The sequence below is a fragment of the Protopterus annectens genome, chromosome 2.part2 (genome assembly GCF_019279795.1).
Source record: "Protopterus annectens isolate FY-2018-M chromosome 2.part2, PAN1.0, whole genome shotgun sequence".
In the NCBI taxonomy this organism is placed as follows: Eukaryota; Metazoa; Chordata; order Ceratodontiformes; family Protopteridae; genus Protopterus; species Protopterus annectens.
The window spans coordinates 762,753,240-762,776,101 of record NC_056730.1 but is presented as its reverse complement, the minus strand read 5'-3'; positions in this window follow the sequence as shown (position 1 = coordinate 762,776,101).

The following is a 22,862-nucleotide window of genomic DNA, read 5'->3' as shown; positions in this document are numbered from 1 at the left end:
CAGCTATGCCCTTGGTAACTGTTTGAAATAAGTCAACTAGGTGTAGGAGACAGGATCTGTCTTTAACAAGGTGAAGATGTGTAGAGTCCAGTGTCTGGGGGTCTCCAATGTCTCTGTTTATGGGTTCCATAACAATTTGCTCAATAGCTTTGTAGAGCAGCCTGAGTAGACATATAGGGCAATAGTTTCCAGGTTCTGTTGTGGCACCCCCTTTGTGGAGCTGGATGACTGTTAGTGTATGCCATTCTTTGGGTACATAGCCTGTGGTACACTTGAGTCTAGACAGTGGATGTAGGTGAGGGTGTAGTTCCTTTTGGGCCTAGTGTAAGACACAGCCTGGGACCATCCAGTCCCATTGATGCTGTGTTCTTAGCTTTGAAGAGGGCTGTCTTTACCTGCATGTCTATGACGTCTGGGGCTCAGCATCCTTCTGCGATGGACACAGGGCCATTTGGGGGTGATGGGGGGAGTTTACACTGAACTTGTCCCCCTGGATGTGGGCAATGATAGTTGGTTCAGTGTATTTCTTTCCATTTTTCAGTAGCTGACAGCATATTTAGAAGTTGACACCTGTATGTCTGGTATAGCTACCGAAGGCTTTGTGGTTGTTATTCTTACATTCCTTGGCTATTTGTCTTTAGAAACAGTCCTTGGATTATTTTATGAGCGATCATTGTTTCTTCCTAATAATGATCAGTGATGCCTTTCCTTTAGTGAAGTTGGCTCTATCATGTGTTTGTTTCCTTCTTCTGTTGTCTAGCTTATGTATGGGCAACAACCACCTGATTGTTGTCTTATTTTTGGAGGAGTGCATCTTGGATTTATTTGTGTTGTCTCATTCCATGCATCCCCGTAAATGCTCATAGGATGCACTTGTAAATGATTCAGCAGATTGTATACCATTATCCTATAGCAAGAGGTCTTTGGAACGTTCCACTTTGGTTTTGGGAAGTGTGCAGTTTGCTTTGGAATATGTCTTCACAGTGGTTTTATTGACTGGGTGAGGGGGCAGTATGTGGATGTCCAGTGTGATTACTTTATGATCTGATATTACCAGTGAGGGGTTTATCTCTGTTGTGGAACACTGGTACCCCATGTTGGTGATGACCATGTCCAGTATGTTGTCACCTCTAGTGGGCATGGTGACCAGTTGTTCCAGGGTGTTAGAGTTTTTACAGTATAGGAAACATTAGACAAAGGATGTTGTACATGAGTAATTCTCCCACTCAATGTTTGGGTAGTTGTAATCTCCTCATATAATGGTGTTTGACAGGACCTTTGTATTTTCCACTGTTCTCAGGAATACTGAGTGAGGTTCCTGAGACAAGGTATGTGATCTGTAGCAGGCTAAAATCTGAGGAGCAGCTTTGCCCAATGTTAGTTGCACTTGCATGGTCTCCAAGGCCTCATGCAGTGCCACTAACCTGAAGGTGTGGGTATCCATAAGGTAAATGGGTACACCCCTTCCTTTTCTATTTCACTCATGGTTTTGGGTCTGAAGGTCAGAGGGATTGTGAGTGTTTTACTTGAAGCATGTCCAACAGCTCTGTGTTTGACATAGCTTTGTATGTTAGGCAGTGAACACCTATGAGTAGGCGATATGCAAGGGAGTACGGATGGAGCATTTTGAGATGGTCTGTGTATGGCATGTATTTCAGGCTGCTAATGCTCTTTGTGAGATATTGCTGCAGGCTTTCCAGTTGTTGTGGTTGTCTTGTGAGATACATAGCAAAAGTGGCTTTGTACTCTATTATAGTTCTAGTGAGTGATGAGTAGAGGGGAACAATGTCCTCTTCTATTCTGCATGAGACACATTTTGTGATGAGGTGTGCCACATAGGAGGGTTTCCTGACCACTGTGGGACTGTGATTATCACAGTTGTGTCCACTGTCCACCTGTGACCCAAGGTCTCTTGTCACACTTTCAGTGTGAAGTATACTACCACCTATGTTGTAGTTCTTGGCTATAGAGTTTTTAACAAAGGGGATGACAATGCACCTTTTGGCTTTGCTGGAGCCCACGGCTTTGACAACAGCCATCTGTCTCAGTGAGGCCCTTTTGTAGGCTGTCCACATCTTTAGTGTTTACAATTATGGCTCCTAGTTTGCAGTCCTCTGGAAACTTCAGTAGCCACAGACCTTCCATGTTAGATTTTACTTCAGGGAAGTAGGTGCTACACAGCCTGGGATGTTATCTGGTCCCATGGCTGCTGTGATACTGGCTTTGGAGAGTGTTATTTACCTGTGCAGCCGTGATGACAGCAACTTTGCAGTCTTCGATTATAGAGGTGTGCTCTTTCATGGGTGAGAGGGGGGAAAAGTTCACACTGATCCTATCTGCCAGGATGTTGGCAATATCAGTTGGGTCTGTATATTTAGTGCCATTGAGCTGTAACTCAGAAGAGATCTGAGTGTAGCCATGACATAGACCTGTCTGTTGGGCAGAGATCTCCTGATTAGACAGTATGCAACAGAGTACAGATTGGGTTACATTCAGTCTTGTTGCATGGGGAAACTATTTGAGGCCAGTAATCCTCTTGTTAAGGTACCTCAGTGGTCTTTCTGGCTGCTGAACATGCCTAGTCAGATTCATCGCAAATGTGTTGTGGTACTCTCTGACAGGTCTGATGACCACTGAGTAGTGGGAACCTCCTTTGACCTACATGCACAGACCTTGGCAGTTTGTGTGAACACATAGCATGATTTTCTGACCACTTTGTGTATGTGTTTCTGGAAGTAGAAATGGCTATCCACATTTGTCCATAGAGCCCTTATTATCACATCCGTATTTAGCCTGTGTGACCATGCCCAGTGTGAACTTTCAGTATGTTGCTGCCTGACATTTGCTTCATTTCTTTAAGTGTGTGAGCATGCCCTGTATGACATTTCAGTATGTTGTTGCCTGACATTTGCTTCGTTTATTAAAGTGTGTGGGCATGCCCAGTATGACCTTTCAGTGTGATGCTGAATGAAATCCACTACATTTGTTGGAGTGTGTGAGCATGCCCAGTATAGGCATTTATACTATATGTGTATGGCAAATCAAGTTGTATTTTTACAGCAGGGCTCACCTTTGTGTCATAGATCAACAGGGATCATGCTGTGCCTGCAGGGCTTCCATGAGACACTTTGCATAGACTTATCAACATTTCTACATACGGGGGGGGGGCAGCTATTCTTTGTACATTTCTACCCAGGGGCATACCTGATTGTTACTGTGGGTGTACATAGGTTGAGGATTTCACCTGACACTTATACACATTTGCTATGCCTGCACTGCTATGTACGGTACACCATTTCAGTCTGTACTGTTGCCTATTGTACTGACTTGAGGCATACTACTGTGCTACAGATCCTAGCGTCCAATGTTATGTATATTAGATTGCGACTTCATAGCCTACACAACCCACATCACACCGCCTGGCCTGATGTTCACTGTCTGCATAGGCTTGTGGGGAGGTTACCCATATGCCTCTTTAGGGGCATGATACAGCATTTCTTTGTGTTTGCATTAGTGTACAATTGTCCTGCTGTGTCAGTGCCACTGAAATGCTATCATGGCTTAGTGAGTCAGTACTGTGATTATATTGCACAGTATCCTGGGTTCGAACCCTGTCACTGCTTTTTATTTTCATGCTGGGCAGACCATTCTGCTTAAGGAACAGTAAAGCAAATATGAGCATGTTTACCTGACTTTGGTCAACTTTGCACGACTTTGCCCGACCTTGCCCAACATTGCGCAACGTTGCCCAACATTGCGCTAGTTAACACGGGCATTTTTTTTGCATATACTAAATATTGGTAAATGCTGCTTAGCACTGCTTTATATTGCTTAAAACATGGCAATCATGCCTCAGGTGGTGCTGCAGGGCTACCTATGTCGGATACACATACTACACTCCCTATACATGTTTGGAAACAGGTAGTGTCAAGTTAGGCATCCCTTTTATTTTATGTGCGAGTCAGAGAGAGGTATAATTTTCAGGGTTCCTACTCAGCCAGTGTATGTGCTATGCATTGCCTCTTTGCCAAGGCCAAGGCATACTGGGCACGCCTCCTTCTGCCTACTGGGGCAGGCTCAGGTTGTTCCTCCTCCGAGTCATGTCCAGGCACCGGAACCATGACTTGAGCATCCCGAACACATGCCCAATTACATTTCGTGTTTGTGCGTGTGCCTCATTATGGAGTTCTTGTTCGGGTGTGTGTGTGCATTTCTGATGGGTGTCATCAGCCACGGCTCCAGTGTGTATCCAACATCCCCCACTAGGTGACCGTCAGGGATGTCCCCATTGCCAAATGTCTGGTACAGCTGCATAAGATGCCAGATATGGGAATCATGGTAGCTTCCAGGGCAGCCAGCACACACATTCATTATTATGCCTTGGGCATCGCACACGACCTGGCAGTTGATGGAGTGGAAGCTCTTGCAGTTGATGTAGGCCCTACCCTGCTCACCGGCTGGTGCTTTGATGTGTATGTGCATGCAGTCAATTGCACCCACTACCTCAGGGTATTCCACTATTTGCTGGAAGAGACGCATATTGCTGGCCAATACCTCACGGGAATTGAGGAAATATACATGATCACTAACATGTGCTAACATGGGATTCAGGAACTGGTGCAGTACCCTGGATGCTGATACCTGTGAAATCCCCATCATATCACCAGTTGGTCTCTGGAAGGTACCTGTTGCTAGTATTCTTAGGCCAACACATACCTTGGTTTCCACTGGGATGGGTTCCCCTCTGTTGGTTCTGTATGTGAGGTGTGGCCTGCACAGCTCAACAATTTGCTGCAGGATGTCTCTGTCCATTCTATAGCGCTCCACTATCTCCAGCTCATGTAGCCCCTGGTAAGTTACCCTGGGTCTGTACACTCTTCTCCGTCTCCTCACTGTGGGTTGCTCAGCAGCATTTGCAATGGCACCACTCTCAGCATCTTGCACATGTTACCTTATAATAGCAATGGCAGCCCCTAACATTTTTTTGTCTCAGTTAAGCTTTTTAAGTTTTCACTTCTCTTTGTAGACTGCAGTGTTGCAGTGTTTCTGAGAAAAACATGGGGGAATGTTGTTTGCAGAGTTTTAAGTGCTGGGCTGGGCTAGTGTACTGCCTGTGTAATTGGCTGATTCTGATTGATGTCACCTGGCAGCTCTGCTAGTTCTCTTTGCTTAACTTTCTACTACTTCTTTTCCTTCCTTTTCCCTTCCTGTTTCCACAGGGGGCAGTGACGCACAAACAAGCGCACACAGGCTTACACAGGCTTACACGGGCTAACACAGGCTTAGGCGGGTGCACATGTGCACACACAGGCTTAGACAGCCTTACACAGGCTTACACGGGCACACACACATGCACACAGGCTTAGACGGGTTTACAGGCGCGCACAACATGCACACTGTGTAAGCATCTTTGCAAGAAACTTTAGTGATAGCCACGGCGTACACCTTCAGTTTCTGGGTTTCAATTCAGACAACTGTAGACACGCCTCTTCCAGTCCTGAGTAACTCACAGCAAACACATGCCACTCTGCTCCAATAAGCTTACAGTCTTTGATACATAACCCCTCATGATGTCACCTATCTTCTACTCTGTTACTCCCCTAATCCTACTCTTGCACTCTAGGGACATTTTTCACATGGCAGGGAAAATTGGGATTTACTATCCTTATACTCATTTGCATAGGATTGCCTACTAATGGTTCATAGGTTCATAGGTTCATAGGTTGGTACTAGGCTATCAGCCCTAGGGCCTATACAAGCCTAGCCATAACAATTCCCTGGTTATTTCTTCCCACATTATTTACCTTCCTGGACCCCTGTCTAGCAGGGCGACTGACGTGATCCCTGGGGTGAATTTCCTTTCTCCCATCCAATCGTCAAGGTTCCTCTTGAAGAGGTCCAAAGAGGCACTCTGCTTGACATGTATGGGCAATCTATTCCAGAGTCTGGGGAGTCTCTGGGTCAGGAACCTATCCCTCCAGCATGTTTTGTTTATTGTGATGACAAGGTTTAGATCCCTGGAGCGTGTAGCTCTGAGGGATTGGGATTTCTTTAAGTGTAGCATGTCCAACAGCTCTGGGTTTGACATGGCCTTGTATGTTAAAAAGATCCTCTGAGTAGACGATATGCGACAGAGTATAGCTGGAGTTTTTTAAGGCGGTCAGCGTAGGGCATCTGCTTTAGGCCTGTGATTCTTTTAGTGAGGTATTTCTGAGGCCTTCTTTTAGTGAGGTATTTCTGAGGCCTTAGTTACTTAATGCTTAGTTACATCTCTCAGACTGAGCTTCCCCCCTTAGCAACCACTACTCAGTAGCCATGTTGTCTTCAGCCTGTCATTCACCTGCATGGCAGATGAATATATTTAAGAAAAGGCCTATTTTTAGATTTTTTTTCTGGTTTTTAGAGTGCTGCACATTTGCACGGCACTGCGCTATGCTTAAACATCGGAGATCGGGGGGAAAAATTGTTTTTTATTATTTTGCAACACATAATAATGCCAATGGCCTTATATTTGGCCATTGGCATGCTTCCTCAACTGGATGCATCCTTTATTTGGAGCTGTCATGGCTCCGTTTTGCTATTTGCAGAACGGTACTCAGTTACCAACGGAGTACATTTCTGCAAATAACACTACTCTTACTCGGACAGGTTAGTGTTTCCTGGATCGCAAATTTACCTCATTTGCATAGCTTTCAGCAGCAAATGAGGTAATGTGCATATCCTAACACTGTCCATGCAAGAGTTGTTTTAGGAGCTCTCATGCACGCCCCTGCTGGCTGTTCCTGGATCACTCGACAGACATATTGGCTGTCTGGAGTCTTACTCTACTCTTAGACTCTGTGCAAGCCTTCGTGAATCCAGCCCATCATTTTTGCTGCAAACTTAAATTACTACACTGACAGTGATTTCCTATGGGAAACAGTGCTCAAGGAGTTTACACTTAGCTGTGCTTTATGAGCGGGTTCCTTGAGGACTTGTATCCCAGCAATTGTATTTATAAGAATGCAACTATAATGCTTTTCATACAACACTCCTGATGTTTTATTGATATGTGGTGCTTCCCAACAATCCTTCTTTCTTTAGCTGTTAAATCATTCTTATTGCCGTCTTGGATATCATAACTAGTCAGATCTGAGCTCCTTGTTATATAACCTAGTCTAAATACTTTTAAATGACAACTTGTAGCATATTATAAAAATAGTATAATATAATCATAATTACATAATATCATTACATGACTTAGTTGTATTAAATTACATCAGTTGTATTATATTATAAATGTGTATCATGAAATACACTGACACAGTCCAATCCCATCACTTTCACAGAATAAAAATAAGACCACACAGTCATTCAAGTTATCTTTTATGCATGATATTAATTATTAATTCCACTCAGTAAAGAGAAAAAATAAAAAAAAATAATTTTTAGTGGGGTAACATACATCAGTATAGTCCTGTCAATATTCATCAAACATCTTGTACACCAGAAGCAAGTAAACATGGAGCAGTTATGCTGTGGTTATCTCTTGCACATCCATTTGCCCCATCTTATCATCTAACACAATGGCATATTGGAGTGTGAATGGAGACATGAATTAACAATAAAAGAAGTAGTATTGGTGGAAATTAATTCATCCTCAAGTATCGATGAATACCTTCATGTAGTGGTCTCTGTTTTTACTAAATCTCACCAAGGGGATACTGCTACATAGATTGTATTTAATGAATCATGGAGAAAGATAAGTCAAAGAATAAAAAGAAGACTGGGTGCACAGGTCTCAGAATAAAAAGTGCCCACTCCTGATGTACACACTGGCATCAGGACTGAAAAGATTCAGTGTATCATCCACATATCATGGAAATATTTCTACAACAGAGTGAGGCCAGGCTGAGGTGGATCAGAAGGAGGATGCCACCCTGTGGTAGAAGGAAAATGTAGTCCACAAAAAAGCACAAAAAACTGACTGGCAAGAAAGATGGATATAGATGGAAAACTGGGCTGTTGAGGATAGGGAATCGGTCATGTATTATTACTATCACAAAAAGTCCAGAATGTCCAGACAGAAGATACTTAGCAGAAGTAAGAGAGAAATAAAGAAATGGAGAAAGCCAAACTGATCAATACAGAAAAACAAAAACACATCTCCAAACATATTTGAGGAGAAATGCAGGCAAAGGTACACAGATATGGAAAATGTTATAGTACAAAAATATGATCACAGAGGGGGAGCAAACAAGAGGATTTGTCAAGTAGATGTTTAACAAGTAGAAATTGAAGTCATGTACTATCTATGAAGTAAAGTGTTTAGTATGGAGAAACCAACACAGATAGTTTCACAATATGATGAAACACTGGGTCTCGAGATTAAGAATCAGCAGGTGAAGCAGGAGACATATGGAGTTTTCTGTAGGAGATGTGTATGAAAGTCCACTTGCAGATGCACAGCAGTGGAAGGAGCACAAAACAGTGGCAACTATGATGGTGGTAATGTTGCAGTGCTATGAGTCATGGAAAGAGTAGCAAATGAAATGGGATACATCTTAAGAGGATTTGTTATATAGGGTAGTAGCAAGAAACAAAGAGCAAAGAAAATGCACACATTTCAAAAGAAAATGATCTTATGGAAGATATGCTTGATTTAATACAGATACACAGACATATTAAGTTAGATGAAAGAAATAGACTACAGAAAGTAAATAAGACCCAAAATGTTAGAAGACTGGTAAAGCAGATAAAACCAATAACCAGGAATATTAAAAGAGATCTATGTGATACAACTGAAATATAGGTTCATAGGTTCATAGGTTTATACTAGGCTATCTGCCCTAGGGCATTTATAAGCCTAGCCAGAGTGTGTTTGGCTTTCGCCACCCATTTTAAATTAATTTTGCTATGCCCTTTTTCGAGGTTAGTATACTGTGCCTCTGCCTAACAGTGACACAGAAGTGATACCCGGGGTAAACCTACGATCTCCCATCCACTCATCAAGATTCCTCTTGAAGAGAGTCAATGAGGGACTCTGCCTAACCTGGACTGGGATTTTATTCCAGAGTGAAGGGAGCCTCTGGGTTATGAATCTGTCCCTCCAGCGTGTCCTATTTATTTCAGTGCTGAGGTTCAAGTCTCTCGAGCACGTGGCTCGATGGGATTTGGATTTTCTGAGGTGCAGCATGTCCATTAACTCCGGGTTGGACATGGCTTTATATGTCAGGCACAGATCGCCTCTGAGCAGGCGGTATGCCACTGAGTAGAGCTGGAGTTTCTTTAACCGGGCAGCATATGGCATCTGTTTGAGCCCTGTGATCCTCTTGGTGAGGTACTTTTGGGGTCTTTCCAGTTCCTGCAGGTGTCTGGTAAGGTACATCCCAAAATGGGCATTGTACTCAATTATGGGCCTGATGAGGGATGAGTAAAGAGGCACGATGACCTCCCCTGATCTAGATGTGAATCCCTTCATGATTAGGTGGGCTATATAAAATGTTTTTCTAACCACTTTGTCCATGTGGTTGTCAAATGAGAGATTGCTATCAACTTGGGTCCCCAGGTCCCTAATTACTTCTTCTGTACTTAATGGATTACCACCTATGTGGTAATTTGTGGGCACTTTGTTTTTGCCAAAGGGGATGACTATACACTTTTTGGCATTTAGCTTGAGGCCATGGCTCTGGCACCAGTTGTCTGTTTCTATGAGGCCCTTTTGGAGGATGCTTGTGTTGGCTGGAGAGTCGATTATGGTGCCCAGTTTGCAGTCATCTTCGAAAATGGTCAGCCACAGTCCTTCCGTGTTGGCCTGTACCTCCGAGAAATACATACCGAACAAGAGAGGTCCCAGGACTGAGCCTTGTGGGACGCCACTTGCAACTGGTTTGGAGTCTGACATGGCTCCAGCAATTCTAACCATGTGGGTTCTGTCCTTGAGCCAGTTTGCAACCCATCTAGTGACGTAGGGGTTTATATTTAAGCTGGTGAGCTTATCTATAATGCCCAAGTGGGGTATTGTATTGAAGGCTTTTGCGAGGTCCAGGTAGGCTGTGTGGACCACCTTCCCCTCGTCAATGGCCTTGGTGACTGTTTCAAAGAAATCAACCAGGTTTAAGAGGCAGGATCTGCCCTTAACAAAGCCGAACTGTGTAGGATCCAGTATCTGTAGGTCCCCAATATCTTTATTTATGAGGTCCATGATGATCCTTTTCATAGCTTTGCAGACCAAGCTAGTCAGGCTTATGGGGCAATAGTTTCCAGTATCCGCTGAGGCACCACCTTTGTGGAGAGGGACCACTATTGCTGTACGCCACTCTTTGGGTACATACCCTGTAGTAAGGCTGAGATTGAACAGTAGTTTTATGTTTGGGTTTAGCTCTTCTTGGAGTTCATGTAGGATGCAGCCCGGGACACCGTCTGGTCCCATTGATGCTGTGTTTTTTGCTTTGGAGAGGGCGGCTCTTACCTGAGCATCTGAGATGTCAGGGGGGCAGAACTCTGCTGGGATAGATATTTGCCCTTTTGTTGGAGAGGGGGGGAGACATTTGCGCTGAACCTGTCAGCTAGCATGTTGGCAATGTCTGTGGGTTTGGTGTATTTTTTGTCATTTTGGACTAATTCTGAGCATATCTGGGAATTCCCACCCAGGTTACTAACATAACTAAAGAAAGCCTTGTCATTATCCTTAGTGTCATGTGCAATTTTTCTCTCAAAGCTGGCCTTAGATGATTTTATGAGTGCCCATAGTTTTTTGCTAATACTGATCAGAGATGCCTTCCCTTTTTGGGATTTTGCTCAATCATGTAGTAGCTTCCTCCTTCTATTGCATACTTTGTTTATGGCTGGGGTCCATCAGACAGGACGTCTGCCTTTGGAGGATTGGGTCTTGGTTTTATTTGGGATTGCATGATCCATGCATTCCTGAAGGTGTTCATACAATGCGTTTATAAAGGATTCTGCGGTCTGGGCCTTATTTTTCACAGACCCAGGGGCTTTGAAGGATTCCACCTCAGTTTTGAGGAGTGTGGAATTTGCTTTAGAGAAGTTTTTCACTGTGGTTTTCTGGGCAGGGGGTGGGGTCGGGATGTGAATATCCAGTGAGATTAGTTTATGGTCTGATCTTACCAGTGAGGGATACACTTCTGGCCTGGAGCATAAAGTCCCCATGTTGGTGATGATCAGGTCCAGTATGTTTTCCCCTCTTGTGCGAGTGGTAACAAGTTGTTCCATAGCATTTGAGTTTATAAATTCTAGGAACCTTTGGGCTAGGGTGTTGGAGCTAGAGTAATGCTCCCAGTCTATGTTTGGGTAGTTGAAGTCGCCCAATATAATGGTGTTTGGAGAGACCTTCATATTTTCCACTGTTCTCAGGAAGGCCAAGTGGGGTTCCTGGGTTTGGGAGGGTGGTCTGTAGCAGGCTATAAACTGGAAGGCAGTTTTACCCACTGTTAGTTGCACATGGATAGTCTCTGATGCTTCGTGCTGTGCCACCAACCTGGAGATGTGGGTATCTTTGATGAATATTGATACTCCCCCTCCTTTTGTTGTTCGGTCCAAGTTTTGGGGCCGAAAAGCATGGTATGAGGTATAACCTGGTAATGCTGGGGTGCTCTCAGGAGCCTTGAACCAGGTTTCTGTTACTGCACAGATATTGATGTTCTCCATGCTAAGGACAGTTTAGAGTGCGTGCATCTTGAGGTTTAGACTTCTGGTGTTGAGTAGCATTACTCTTAGTTTCCTATCCCTTGTGATACCTATGGAGGTGGGTTTGTCTTTTGAGCCTTGCCTAAAAAAGGCACTATGGGGGTAGCAAGAGCCTTTGCCAATATCCGAAAGCCCAGGGGTGACAGGTGCAAGCCGTCCCTAGCGAAGCATCGTGGCTTGTCGAGCATGTCATCCCAGGCTGACAGGCATTGGATCCCCTTTGAATGACACCAATACTTAAGCCAATTGTTGAAATTGATCATCTTGTCTTCATATTGTGGCATTATTCTTGGTGAGAGTAAGATGCTACTCAAGGTTAGGGTCATACCGGCCTGGGCTACATGCTCAGAGAGCTCCTCTATGTCTCCTTTCATGTAGTCCAGGGAGGTACATCTCAGGTCATTCACACCAGCATGGACAATGACTGAGTCATATTTGTACTTGCCTTGGAGTGACCTAAGTGCTTGTGTTATGTGGCGGATCCTAGCGCCCAACAGGCAGTTCACCGTGACCTTCTCCTTGTTCAGCCTGGTGAGTGGGACGTCAGTGTGCCTGACGATAGAGTCACCTATTACAAGTGTATCAGGTGTGCTGTTTAGCCATAAGGGCTGTGACTGTTCGGCACACTGGCTTTGTGAGCTATGTGTTGCACGTGTTTTGTTTTGGGGTAGCGGTTGCTTGGGTGTCTGCTTGGAGGTCTCTGCTGCTTTGGCAGATTTTTATTTAGAGCCTCAGAGTATGTTTTTGTGTGTTCATGTGTTTGGTTTGCTGTCGTGGTAGGTCTATGTGAGACTGGAATTGCAGTGAGTGTGATTTCCTTCTCCTCCTGACTGGTTACGCCAGTACTGAGTTGAGAGAGCTTAGCCTCCAGTTTGGCTATATGGTTGCATCTCTCACATGTGTTGGAATTTGTTGGGAGGAGGAGAGGGTTGTCTGTGTACATGAGGCAGTTGTAACATTGCCTCAAGATTCCCAGATTCACCAGCTGGACTGGAGAGGAGATTGACAACTGACCTTTGGACATGCTAGAAAAGTATTGGGAATTCCTTTATAATTGAAAAAATGGGCCAATGGGGAACAAGGTACTCAAGGGGAGTTTGTGAGGGTGTAGTGCTTTTAATTTTTTAATGCTGACTTATATAATTGCTTTAGTGAGCAAGTGCCAGGTAACTTAAATGCAATGTGTTACAGGTAACTTAAATGCAAAAACGACAAACAGTAACTTTCTTTCAAGTGAAACAAGGAAATAAGTACAGTAAGCAATGCAGATATCACTAGGGATCCACAGAATTGCTGAAAAGCCACATTTTAGGTGGAATTAGCTTTTCAGGGAAATAACAAGCATACAAACAAAGCTAGATTCAGCAGGCCTGGATCTAGTCTATGCTACAGCAAACAAGGTGTACCAATTACAGTAAGAAGCAGTTCAAATATGCAGGCACTATAAGCCTTTAACCAGAAATTCCAAGCTCAGAAGGGCAGAGTCCAGCCTCTCCTCCCACAAGAGTGCAGACCACAAACCCTCTTAATGTAAAATAACTGGCCTGAAGCCCAAGTGCTTAAACCAGAACTAATACCCTTTTAGAATAACATATACTGAGCCCACAATCAGCAGTTCCCAACTTAGAAGGATGTAAGCTACCTGTGCTGCCACCACAGTGCAGGCCACAAACCTTCCTAATGTGAAACAACTGGTCTGAAGCCCAAGTGCTTAATCCACAAGACTTAGAATGATAGCTACACTTTAATCAAGTTACTACCAAGCAGTAATAAATACAATTGAATACTTTAAAGAATGCCTGGATTAGTGCTCAAGTTATACAAACAAAGCTAGATTCAGCAGGCCTGGATCTAGTCTATGCTACAGCAAACAAGGTGTACCAATTTCAGTAAGAAGCAGTTCAAATATGCAGGCACTATAAGCCTTTAACCAGAAATTCCCAGCTCAGAAGGGCAGAGTCCAGCCTCTCCTCCCACAAGAGTGCAGACCACGAACCCTCTTAATGTAAAATAACTGGCCTGAAGCCCAAGTGCTTAAACCAGAATTAATACACTTTTAGAATAACAGACACTGAGCCCTCAATCAGCAGTTCCCAACTTAGAAGGATGTAAGCTACCTGTTCTGCAACTACAGTGCAGACCACAAACCTTCCTAATGTAAAACAACTGGTCTGAAGCCCAAGTGCTTAAACTAAAAGGCTTAGAATGAATTACACCAAGCAGTAATAAATACAATTGAGTATTTTTAAAATGATGCAAAAGCAAAATAAAGTAGGAAGAAACACAAATACAGTAAAAGCAAACACATTTTTTTTTTTAGTGGAAAGATTGAAAGGAGTAGCAGAAACTAAGCTGACTGGCCTTCTCAAATGTTCTCCCTGTACTGGGTAGAATGAGGTAATGACACTAGACAGGGAGGAGGGTCCCAGATCAAATTTACACTAGGGACAGGCAACTGCAAAGCCACCAACTATAAAAACACTATACCAACAGGGAGTGAGGGTGGGAAACAAACTGCAGAAATGTATCTCACAGCTGAAAAGCAGCAGTGAGCCTATATAAAATAAACAAAATGTGCCATTCCACAATGGTAGTTGCACAAAGCATGAAGTATAATAAATATATAAAAATCCGGAGCAAACATTTTTGTCAATTGACATTGACTTAATCTGACCCTCCAATACACTGAATCACCCTTAAATAAATAATACAATCCTCAAGGCATCATAAAAAATTGACTCCATGAACTATGATGTTGAAAGTTCATTAATGCATAACAAATAAGTTACTATTCAACAATTAGTATGCAGAATAAAAACTTTGTACATTATTTTCTCCTAATTTTCTGTTTTTTAAGAACACATGTAAAATTAATATGTTCACTGAGACTTGTCAAATTCATTGCATCAAGTATGCCTTGTCACTCATATTCCTCAACATCCAAAATATTTTTTGTGTTAACTCATTTATTTGAGGTTCTTCAGCATTAATATCATAAAAATAAATCACTTAAACTTTTTACTTTTCTTCTCATCTTTTGACACTTCATTTTTGCTGTCTCTCTTTTATGACATGACAGTGCTCATAAATTGTGACCTTAAGTTTCCTGGTGATGCATCCCATATAAAATGAGTAGCATGCAACAAATTCAGCTGCATAAACCAAATAATTTGTCACAATCACAGTACATAGGAGCTGAATAGCTCCTATCAGTTTTAGTACATAACGGGACTATTTAAAATAAAGTTACATTGTTTGCATTAGTTATATGCATATTTACCTTTGCACTAACAAATGTATTATCCTCTTTTTTCATACTCATTTTAACAGTCATATTAATAAACCCAAGCTATTCACCCATTAACACTTTTAACAATGGTATCCCCTTCAAGCATCCACCAGCTGTTGTTAATAATATTCTTTATTACTTGTATATACAAAACTAAAAGTTAATATAAGTCCCATAAAATATTGTGTATTGTCAATTTTTTTGTCAATTCAGTCATCATCTGAATATTCAGATACTGAATTATAAATATCTTTACTTCCATTTACTATCTCATTTGTATGAAATCAACATTTGTATGAGATTACCTCTATTTAACAATGTGACTACTTTTATGATATCCATTTATTTCTCAAAAGATATTTGCAGTTTATCTTCAGATAAGCTGGGTGCATACTTTTAAACTGAAGTTACTTATTACTTATAACATCTTTTCAAGCCAAATAAGTTATCGTATCATCCTGCAAAGACTTAATCAATTTGATATGAAATAAATACATAAATAAATAAATAAATAAATAAATAACAACCTTACTACAACAAAAAGAAAATTTTAATAAGCCGCTGCTTTTGTTCATGTACTTAAAAAAAAAACTTTTACAACTTTTCCTTGGTTGCAGACCAGACTGAAAGAATGTCATCAATAAAGTGTAAATTTTTTTTTCAAAAAAATTGCAAAATAGCATATATTATCATATAGGAACAAATTTTTCCACGGTCCCAATATAATATTTTCATTACTCTCTCCATAACTGCCCTTATTGACACTTCTTGAATTTGTTAAAAATATTCTTTGACAAAAACAAAAGAATTATGTTTTAATATTAATTGCATTAATGAAAATAAAAAAATCAGCGACTTTTTCCAAACAATCACAATTCACAACCATATATTCTTTACATCATAAAAGTCCAAGGTCTGTAAAAATGACAGTATACAAACTAAAAATATCTGCTCTTGCTAACAAATCATGTTCCTAGATATCAGTATTTCGTATTTTACAAATTCAATCATTCGAATCTAAAACAAATGTATTTATTTTATTAATTTATTTGAAATTTTTTTACCGGGGTGATCTGACTGGGTCTATAGAACCCATTTTCAGCAGAGGTCTGGGGAGAAAAGCTCCACATACAGTACAAACAAATACAGTATAATACAATATAATACAGATTACATTAGAAATATTATACAGAGAATACGTTGAAAGATCAAACTGCTCCAAGGTGTTACAATATATTACTACACATCTAGACAATTCTATACAGTTAAAACATTACAGACAATAATAGTCACTCTCACCATACCTGATGTAGACAGTGTCCAAAAAAGTAGTACATAGGTAGTGCAATGTGTGACTTTGACTGTAATAGTACATGCAAAATAGAATGTTGTTTTAGTTAGGAAAATAGCAGCCAGAAAGTTAGTGATACAGATAGATAGTGAGAGAGAGTTAAGAAGAATAGAAGCAATAAAGCCTGAACAGTAGGTTAAGGATATGGTATAGAAGCAGAGAAGGAGTTAGAAGAGCCTTAGGATCTTGCAGTCTGTGAGGGATTCAAATGTGACAGAAAGAGGAAGACCTGAGCATTAGGCAGGCTTTATGCAGAAGGAGAGCCATGTATTTTTGAGATGATTTTTTTAAAGAGGCTTTGAAATGGGTTAGGGCAGGCATATTCCTGGTAGCTAGAGGTTGTGAATTCATAGGCTCATAGGTTCATAGGTAGGTACTAGGCTATCTGCCCGAGGGCATTTATAAGCCTAGCCAGAATGTGTCGTGTTTCACCGCCCCGTTGATTAATTAACTGATCCTCTGTAAAGCAAAGCCAATGGAGTGATCCCAGTGGTGTATTTTCTGTTACCCATCCACTTGTCAATGCTTCTCTTGAAGAGTGTTAGTGAGGGTTTCTGCCTAATGTAGTTTGGAATTTTGTTCCAAAGCATGGGGAGTCTCTGTGACAGGAATCTATTACTCCAGCATTTTCTATTTATTGTTGTGGTTAGGTTTAGCTCACTAGAGTGCATGGCTCACAGTGACTTGGATTTCTTTAGGTGGAGCATGTCCATCAATTCTGAGTTGGACATGGCTTTGTAAGTCAGGCAGAGATCACCTCTGAGTAAGCGATATGCCACTGAGTACAGCCAGAGTTTTTTCAGTCGGGCTGCATAGGACATATATTTCAGGCCAGTAATCCTCTTGGTGAGGTACTTTTGTGGTCTTTCTAGCTGTTGGAAGTGTCTTGTGAGGTACATCCCAAATGGGGCATTGTACTCTAGGATGGGTCTGAAGAGTGATGAGTAGAGGGACACTATAACCTCTTTATTTCTAGATGTGAACCCTTTAGTAATTAGATGGGCCACATAGAAGGATTTCCTAACTACTTTCGCAATATGATTGTCAAAGGAGAGATTACTATCTACCTGTGTCCCCAGATCTCTTATTACCTCTTCTGTATTAAGGGGGCTGCCACCTATGTGATAATTCGTGGGTGTTTTGTTTTTCCAAAATGGGATGACTATGCATTTTTTGGCATTTAGCTTGAGGCCATGACTTTGACACCAGGTGTCTATCTCAGTAAGGCTCTTTTGGAGGATGTCTGTGTCAGCCGGAGAGTCAGTTATTGCTCCCAGTATGCAGTCATTGGCAAACTTGGTCAACCATAGTCCTCCTGTGTTTGCCTGTACTTCTGAGAAGTATATGCCGAACAATAGGGGTCCCAAGATACAGCCTTGTGGGACACCACTTGTGACTGGTTTAGAGTCAGACCTGGAGCCCGCTATTCTTACCATTTGAGTTCTGTCTGTAAGCCAGTTCGCAACCCATCTTGTGACATAGGGGTTTATGTTCAGGCTGGTGAGTTTTTCTGTAATACCTGAGTGGGGAATGGTGTCAGAAGCCTTGGTGAGGTCAAGGTAGGCTGTGTGAACCACCTTTCCCTCATCTATGGCCTTGGTGACTGTCTCGAAGAAGTCAACCAGGTTTAGTAGGCATGATCTGTCTTTAACAAAGCCAAACTGGGTCGGGTCAAGTGTTTGGAGGTTCCCGATGTCTTTGTTAATGAGTTCCATGATGATGCGCTCCATAGCCTTGCAGACCAGGCTAGTCAGGCTTATCGGGTGATAGTTACCATGGTCAGTTGTGGCCCCTCCTTTGTGGAGTAGAATAACTGTTGCTGTGCGCCATTCTATGGGCACGTAGCCTGTGGATAGGCTGAGGTTGAACAGCGTGTTTAGGTGGGGGTTAGTTCATTCTGTAGTTCATGCAAGACACAGCCTGGGACACCATCTGGCCCTATTGACACTGTGTTTTTGGCTTTTGAAAGGGCCGTTTTCACCTGTGCGTCTGTGATTTCCAGGACACTACACTTTTCCGGTATTGTTGTGGGTCCTTTTGGGGATGAGAGGGGGGTGAAGTTTGCACTGAATCTGTCTGCCAGGATGTTGGCAATATCACTAAGTTAAGTATATTTTGTGCTATTTTGCACTAGTTCAGTGCATATCTGCGAGTTGTCACTTAGATTCTTAACATAGCTAAAGAAGGCTTTGTGGTTATCTTTTGAATCCTTGGCTATTTTTCTTTGGAAGTTAGCCTTGGATGATTTTATGAGGGACCTTAGTTTTTTACTAATACTGATCAGGGATGTCTTTCTTTCTTGGGATTTGCATTTTTTCTGAACTAGTTTCCTCCTTCTATTGTATAGCCTGTTTATGGCAGGGGTCCACCAGACTAGTTTCCTTCTCTTAGAGGAGTGAGTCTTGGTTTTGCTAGGGATGGCATGATCCATGCATCCTTGTAGGTGCTCATAGAGTGCATTTGTAAAGGTTTCTGCATCTTGGGCAGCGTTATGCTTTAGTGTGGGGGCTATGAAATTTACCACCTCTGTCTTAAGTAAGGTGAAGTTTGCTTTAGAAATGTTTTTTACTGTGGTTTCCTTAGTTGGGGGTGGTGGTGGGGTGCGGACATCCAGAGTGATTAGTTTATGGTCTGATCTAACCTGTGACGGGTTGACCTCTGGTGTGGAACACTATTGCCCATGCTGGTGATGACCAGGTCAAATATGTTTTCACCTCTGGTAGGGGAGTTTACCAGCTGATCCATGGTGTTTGAGTTGATGAATTCCAAAGCGCTGGGCCTGGGAGTTTGTACTCAAGTACTTTTCCCAGTTAATGGTAGGGTAATTGAAATTGCCCAATATCAGGGTGTTTGGTAGGACCTTCATGTTTCCCAGTGTCTCCAGAAAGGTGGAGTGGTGGCTCTGGGTCATGGAGGGTGATCTGTATCAGGCCACACTTTGCATTGCAGATTTGCCCAATGTTAGTTGCACATAGATGATCTTAGAGCTATCACTCTGCGCCACTAACCTGGAGGTGTAGGTATCCTTGATGAATAAGGATGCACCACCCCTTTTGTGTTTTGGTCCGTGTTCTGTGGCCGAAATGTGTGGTATGAGTTGTAGCCCAGTAGTCCTGGGGTGCTCTCTTGAGCCTTGAACCAGGTTTCAGCTACTGCACAGATGCCGATGTTCTCCATACTGAGAAGTGCGTTGAGCGCGTGCATTTTGAGATTTTAAACTCATGGCGTTGAGTCGCATAACCCTCTGTTTTTTGTTAATTGTGCTGTTTACAGAGGTGGGTTTTACTTTTGGCCCTTGCATAAAAAAGGCACTATGGGGGCAGCAAGAACCTTAGCCACTATTCGAAAGCCTAGATGTGACAGGTGCAATCTGTCTCTTGCAAAGTAACACGGCTTGTTGAGCATGTCGTCCCAGGCTGACAGACACTGGATCCCCTTTAAATGACACCAGAAGCTTAGACAATTGTTAAAACTGATCATTTTTTCTTTATACTGAGGTATCATTCTTGGTGAGGGCAGAATGCTACTCAAGGTCAGGGTCTTACCAGCCTGGGCTACATAATCAGAGAGCTATTCAATGTCTCTTTTCGTGTAGTCCAGGGAGGTACGTCTCAGGTCATTCACACCAACATGAACAATGACAGAGTCATATTTGTACTTGTTCTGGAGTGACCTGAGTGCTTGTGTTATGAGGCAGATTCTGGCTCCCGACAGGCAGCTAACAGTAATCTTCTCCTTGTCCAGCCTAGTGAGTGGGACATCACTGTGCCTGACTATAGAGTCACCTATTACTAGTGTGTTAGGTATGTTATTTTGCCTTAAGGGCTATGATTGTGCGGCACACTGATTTTGTGTTTTATGTGTTGTCTGGTTTATGACAGAAGGTGCAGGTTGTTTGGGTTTCTGCTTTGCAGGTCTGGGATGCTTTTGCAGGTTTTTATTTAGAGCCTCTGAGTATGATTTTTGTGTATTTATGTGTATTGTTTGCCAGTTTAGTAGGTCTATGTGTAGCTGGAGGTGTAGTGCAAGTGTTAACCTTCTCCTCTTGACTGTCTGTTCCAGTCTTAGGTGGGAGACAGCTTAGCCTTTAGTTTGGCTGTATAATTGCATCTCTCGCATATGTTAGTGTTTTGTGGTAGGAGGAGAGGGCTGTCTGTGTACATGAGGCAGTTGTAACATTGCCTCAGGATACCCAGATTCACTAGCTGGACTGGAGAGTACACCTAAAATTGCCCTTTGGTCATACCTGAATAGTAGCTTGAGCTGCTTAGTCACTTGGTTTGTGAGGGGTGAATAAAGAGCCTTGCCCTGCTAGGCAATCAAGTGTCACAGTATATTAGTGCTTGCTATTAGGTCTGAGCAAGTGCTGGGCTGTAGGATGTTTTCTGAGTGCTTAGGTTAAGAGTTAGGCTAGTTTCAAGGGAAAAACTGAGAAGGACACTTAGTGAACCTGGAAATAATTTAACCCTAGCTAACTGGCGCTCCCGGCGTGCAAAACCGTACAAATGCAGTTTTTATAGCAGGGAAATGAAAGAGATAGAAATTAGCCCAAAATGGCCAATAAACTACTAACTTCTGGGCTGGAACCACTCCTCCAGGGACAGATAGGCTACTCAAAGCTCCCCTCTTTCACAGGTGAACAGAGAAACTTCCTTCTTTCCAAGTAAGGTATGGGCAACTCAGAAACTTGTAAAACAGCCCTGAATTCAGCACTAGCCTGAAAACTGGACTATACTGGCTTAGAAAGGTGGGAAACAAGGAATTATTTAGTTTCTTTTTTTTGAAAAGATAAGGCAAAAACAGTAAAAAATATGCTTAAAACAGCTTTAAACAACTACAAGCGATCAGAAAAGGCTATTGCACATTAGTTTGTAGCCTACAACAGTTAAACAAATTATTTAAACAAAAAACAACATTTAAAAAGTGCAGGCACTCAAATAAGTATAATATGTGAAAAAAAAACAAGCTTTTAAATCACAATAAACAATGGAAAATCAGCATTTAGGTGGAAAACAGTTAAGTACAGCCAGAAAGTACAGAAAACTGATACTTAATCACTGCAAAGTCTCTCTTCAAGCTAGAAGGCTTGTATCAGTTTAAGGTTTTCAAGTACTTCCAGTAGGTTAAGTTACAGGAACAATGGGAAACAAGCACAGATGTGGTCTTTTAAACCAGAAAGTTGAAAGAGATGGACAGACTGTTGAAATGGTCAATAAACTACCAATTTCTGGGCCAAGAACCACACCTCTTGTGGTAGACAGGCTACCTAGAGCTTACCACTCCCACTGATAAGCTACAGTGCTTTCCTCCAACATAGAAAGGTGTGCGGGGCTCAAAAGCTTACCAACAGTCCTGGATACAGCAACTCTGCATCTGGACTAGACTAGTTACAGGAAAGGTGGGAAACAAGCACAAGTGCGGCTTTTAAACCAGGAAGTTGAATGCGATGGAAAAAATGCCCAAACGGTCAATAGCTACAATTTCTTGGCCAGGAACCAGTCCTCCTGTGGTTGATAGGCTACCTAATGCTTACCTCTCCCACTGATAAGCTAGAAGGCTTCCCTCCAACACAGAAGGGCTTGGGGGGCTCAGAAGCTTCCAAAGAGTCCTGGATACAACAAATCTGTACCTGGACTAGACTAGTTCAGGGAAGGTGGGGAACAAGTGCAAATGCAGGCTTTTAAGCCAGCAAGTTGAAAGAGATGGAAAACTGCCCAAACAGCCAATAAACTACAATTTCTGGGCCAAAGCCCACTCTTCCCATGGATGATAGGCTACCTAGTGCTTAGCACTCCCACTGATAAGCTAGAAGGCTTCCCTACAACACAGAAAGGCTTGGGGGGCTGAGAAGTTTACTAACAATGCTGGATACAGCAACTCTGTAACCGGACTAGGCTAGTTATAGGAAAGGCGGGAAACAGGCACAAGTGCGGCTTTCAAACCAGAAAGTTGAAAGAGATAGGAAAAAACTGCTCAAACAGCCAATAGCTACAATTTTGGGGCCAGAAACCACTCCTCTTGTGGTAGGTAGGCTACCTAATGCTTACCACTCCCACTGATAAGCTAGAAGGCTTCCCTCCAACACAGAAAGGCTTGGGGGGCTCAGAAGCTTACAAACAGTCCTGGATATAGTAAATCTGTACATTGACTAGACTAGTAACAGGAAAGGCAGGAAACAAGTGCAAACACAGGCTTTTAAACCAGAAAGTTGAAAGAGATGGAAAAGCTTCCCAAATGGCCAATAAACTATAATGTCTGGGCCAGAAACCATTCCTCCTGTGTTAGATAGGTTACCTAGGGCTTACCACTCCCACTGTTAAGCTAGAAGGCTTCTCTCCAACACAGAAGGGCTTAGAGGGCTCAGAGGCTTACCAACAGTCCTGGATACAGCAAATCTGTACCTGGACTACACTAGTTACAGGAAAGGCAGGGACCAAACACAAATGCAGGCTTTTAAACCAGAAAGTAGAAAAATATGGAAAAGCTTCCCAAACGGCCAATAAACTATAATTTCTGGGCCAGAAATGACTCTTC